Raw genomic sequence first — 4,810 nt, 5'->3', positions numbered from 1 at the left:
GCCCATCAATGACTCTTGCTCATCATTGATGTTTCTCTCTCTCCCTCTCCCTTCCTCTCTGAAATCAATAAAAAATATATTTTTAAAAATGTCTCTAACTTCTGCCACCATTTCCTCTCCTCCCAAATGGCTTTTGCTACAGCACTCTACCAACAGCTCCCTTTGTTCTCACTAGATCAATGAAGAACTCTCACTCCTCTTTTCAACCTCCGGTCTACTTGTCTCCTCTCTTCTTATTGAAGTCCTCCCCCTTGTCTCCCACAACCTCACCTGGATTCCCACCTATCTCTGTAACTGTTCCTCCTTACTCTCATTCATAGGTTAATGCCACAGCCCGGATGGCCATGCAATTTACACCGCCATAGAAAGGCACCCTTGTCACAGTGGGCATCTCTTACCAGGCACAGTGGAACTTTGTAATGGGCCCCCAATCACGTTGAGATCCTCTGAATACAAGGATTACAGAGAACATAGAGTTTCCATGGACTAGAAGAAACTTTCCAATGTTTTCCCCAAAGCAGAATGTCTTCCTTACTGACAGGCTCCTCTCATTACTCCTTCTGCTTGGCAGACATTTGTTTCCTCCCTGACTTTGCAAAGAAAAGAAACAGGTTTATCCCAATGAGCTGTGTCCTAAGTCCTCGATATCTCTGCTTATTGCGGTTGCTCTTTTGTTGAACAGTGTGCGTGGCTAGGTTACACATTCAAAGGGTTGTCTCTGGATAACATTTTATTTAAATGAGAAAATCTAAGCACCATGTCCTCAGCTTGAAGTGGAAAAGGTTTCCTCTTTCAATCAATGACAATGTCGGCAACTAAGTAATTCCTAATCACCGTTGGCAAACAGGAGACGTGCTGAGACCTGGGGCTTCGTCCTTGAGGGGTGCTGTCTGTAATAGATGAGCTGGTGGAAAATGAGCTGAGGTGTCTTAAAAGCAAGTCTATGTATTACTCTGTCACAGGAATGTTTCTTTGCTATTTTGAAAAAGGTATCAAACTATTATGGTGTACATATTGTATAGTATGAGTAGGTTCCCTATCTGTATCTTGAGAACGCTGTAAATTGTGCTAATCCGCTTCTTTACTGCTGTCCAGAAAGACTTATTTCTGTTAATGGCCTGGTAAATCAGGAGACTTGTTAGTGAAACTGCTTCGAAAATGGGTCTTGAAAATGAAAGCTCTACTATTTGTCAGATTTCCACATTCCCTCTTAGCAACAAAGATGGTAACCATAACATATTTGCTAAATTCCATCACTTACAGTGGTTCTCAACCTTCCTAATGTCGCGACCCTTTAATACAGTTCCTCATGTTGTGGTGACCCCCCAATCATAAATTATTTTTGTTGCTACCTCATAACTGTAATTTTGCTACTGTTATGAATCATAATGTAAATACCTGATACGCTATATGTGTTTTCCGATGGTCGCGACCCACAGGTTGAGAACCGCTTAATACATTTAAGAAAGTTTAATATGTTCATGCTGCTTGAGATATGGGATGCGAAGGAAGGCACACACATAAATCAAGGGTAAAAACATTAAACCAAATCCAAAGATAGACCTGATTTCAGGGTTAATATTCTGTTAGATTTGAGTGCCATCACTTACATGCTTAAAGGACCTGCTCAGCCTCCTTTGTGGCCCCCAGGCGAATTCCTAATGAGAGTGTGATCTTACCACTCCGCCAGCCGCCTGCCCTGGACCTCCAAGCCAAATGACCCCGCAGCATCCTCTTCACAAAGAAACTCACTGGCTTCCTGCGCAGCACAGAACAGGCCTCAGTTGCTCTCCTGTTATTTATTGAAAACCCTTTCTAGAGGAAAATAATTCAAGAGGTGCTAAACTCAGTCATGATCAGAGAAATGCACTTGAAAAAAATAATGTAAAAATAGCTTGGCAAATGTTTAAAGTGCGATAATACCCAGTGTTGGTGATAGCATGAGGAAACAGGTACTTTCATACAACGCAGAGGGACAGGTGATTCGGTACAATCCCTTTGTAAGGGGAATTTGGCAGGATCTTAAAAACACATATATGTATATACATACACAGACGTCATATCATATGCATATACATGTATGTACACAACATACATATATGTTACTTTTTCAAATTGACCTAGAAAAACTCTTTTACATGTGCACATGGGAACAGGTAAAGAATGCTCACCCTAGGATCATTTTTAATAGGGAAAACAATAAGGAAAAGGTTAAATGAAGTGACTTATGGTAGACCCATACCATGAAACTGATACAGAATTAAAATGAACGACGTATTTGCACACCTATGAACACGGGAAGATGTCTAAAGTACATCGCATAGTGAAATGGTAATGCTGTTGACATCTAAGAATAGGAGAGGGGACAGATCAGGGGGTAGTTGAAGCCTTATTTGTGATTATTTAATTTTTATTTACCCTCTGGCTTAGATTTCTGGCTTAAAACCTCAGCTATGCCACTCACTTCCTGGGTGAGTCCTGTACCTCAATATTCTCATCTACAAAGTCGATGGCACAGCCAAAACGGGGACAAATGGCAGTGCCTGGCCCTTGGTAGGTGCTCACCGAGTACTAGAAGCCTTTCCCTTGTCACCTTTCCAACATCATCTTGCAAATGAAATCAACATTTTCATAACCTCAAGGATGGAGAAAGAACTTTCTTTGTGGTGGCTTTTCTCATGCTCCTATTTACTGCCCTTTCTGTTTGTGTCCACAGGCTCTTCTTACTCCCTTTCTTCTCAATCCCTCTTACGTTATCTTTTGTGCATCTGCTGCAAGAATTCAGCTCTGATAGCATTGTGGAAAAGCATAAGGCATTCAGTGACAATGTTTTGCTAGGTCTCCACATAACCAAATGAGATTATATCTGAAATTCCCTAGAAAGTAGACAGAGAGATATCAAAGGCTGTTAGATTTTGCTTAACAGAAATACAGGGAGATGGAAATTATACAAAATGAGCTCCATTACTTCAAAGAAGAAGAAAGGAAATCATTTCATGTATGCAATAATTCAGCAGTTCAAAATAATTAGAACAGCAGAGAGGAAGAAGGGGTTTATGGAACTACCCCATTTCACTTTATTTTGCAAAATGAGGAAACATATGCAAAAGGGTCCCAGGATTGTCCAAAGTCAATGAGCTAGTCAGCTGAAGACCAGAGTAAAACTCTGGAACTTTTTACTACATTCTTTCCTTTCCTCCCCAGTAGAGGTCAGTGAGATGTGCATTCAAGAGATACTGTAGCCCTGGCCTGATATCAGTGGTTAGAGCATCAGCCCATGCACCGAAGGATTGCAGGTTCAATCCCCAACCCCCGTCAGGGTGAGTGCGGGAGGCAACCAATCAATGTGTCTCTCTCACATGAGTGTTTCTCTCTCTCCCTCCTTCTCATTCTCTCTAAAAATCAGTGAAAATATATCCTCAGGTAAGGATTAACACACACACAAAAAAAAATAGACACTGGAATTAGGGAATATGCTGTCTCCAGTTAACAGGTTGATCCTGAATAATAAGCAATTCTCTTTGGTAATTTTAAGAGAAAAAGAACACAATTTTAAAATGACCCAAGATAGCCCTAACCAGTTTGGCTCAGTGGATAGAGCGTCGGCCTGCGGACTGAAGGATCCCAGGTTCAATTCCAGTCAAGGGCATGTACCTTGGTTGTGGGCACATCCCCAGTAGGGGGTGTGCAGGAGGCAGCTGATCGATGTTTCTCTCTCATTGATGTTTCTAACTCTCTATCCCTCTCCCTTCCTCTCTATAAAAAAAAATCAATAAAAATATTTAAAAATAAATAAATAAATAAAATGACCCAAGATAAAGCTGAATACATGTGTTAAGTTTGGAAGAACTTAAATAGGGTTTATTAAATTCCCCAAGAATCATTGCTGTAGACCAACTTGCATATATTTACTCTTTGCAGTTTTTCTCCACACACAAAATACTTCATTATGGCTTTAGAGGGGTAAAATCTTGAGATTAATTATTCCTTTTGATACCATTATAATTAGCTAGTTATTAATAATATAAATGGAGAAAAGGGGGGGAGGGTAGACATTGTAGGCATGTCATTTGGGCAGCTTCACCAACAAGCTGCAACTTCACACTCCAGGGACTCAACAAAGGGAAGTTGGGATGAATAGGGAAGGTTCTGTCCATCACATCTGGGGACAGAGATCATTGGCCAGAATGGATGTGGTCACTGCAAGGAAGTGAAGATTTGGGAATGCATAATTCCCTAAACAAAGAAGTTCTCTTAAGGAGAAACTAAGGTGGCCACATAGGTAAACACCGGAGTTTGCTGCCTTGAACAACCACTTCAAAAATACAACTAAAAGACGGAACGGACATCATCCAGAACCACAAGAAGGCTGGCTCAGTGGAAGTTCTACAACTAGGAGGAAAGAGAAAAGCATACCAAGACTCAGAGGCGGCGCAGTGCTGAAGTAAAATACTAAGGTGCGGAGTGCATGCGGAGCGGGCTGGCGGCTGAGGGCGTGGTTGTCATTTTCAATCCGGAGGGAGTCTCAGGCTCTGAGCTCCAGTTCTGGGTGAGTCTCTAGGGACCCAGACTTGTACAGGAGAAGCGGGACTGTCTGGCATCGCTCAGAACCCTAGGGCAGCTTTCTTTCCATGGGGCTTGCAGTGATTACTGGGACACTGAGAAGCAGAGCCTCAGGGCAAGAATGAGAGCAGCCATAATTGCTAACCCCTCCCAGTTGATCCCGTGGGACCCGCCCCGCCCAAGCCCTGCAGGGAGGCTTTTGCTGGATAGCCTCATGCAAAGGCTAGATTAGCACCTCCCTAGAGAT

The 4,810-nt window shown here is 42.2% G+C and overlaps 1 pseudogene; it reads left to right on the top strand.

Annotated features, from left to right (window-relative positions):
• Positions 1-2,146: 2,146 nt before the first annotated feature.
• Positions 2,147-4,810, top strand: part of LOC102765103 — a 7,375-nt pseudogene continuing 4,711 nt past the window's right edge.

This window comes from Myotis davidii, unplaced genomic scaffold, assembly GCF_000327345.1.
Source record: "Myotis davidii unplaced genomic scaffold, ASM32734v1 scaffold3056, whole genome shotgun sequence".
Taxonomy (NCBI): domain Eukaryota; kingdom Metazoa; phylum Chordata; class Mammalia; order Chiroptera; family Vespertilionidae; genus Myotis; species Myotis davidii.
Note: the sequence above shows the minus strand (reverse complement) of the source record. Positions and strands in the feature narration are given on the sequence as shown.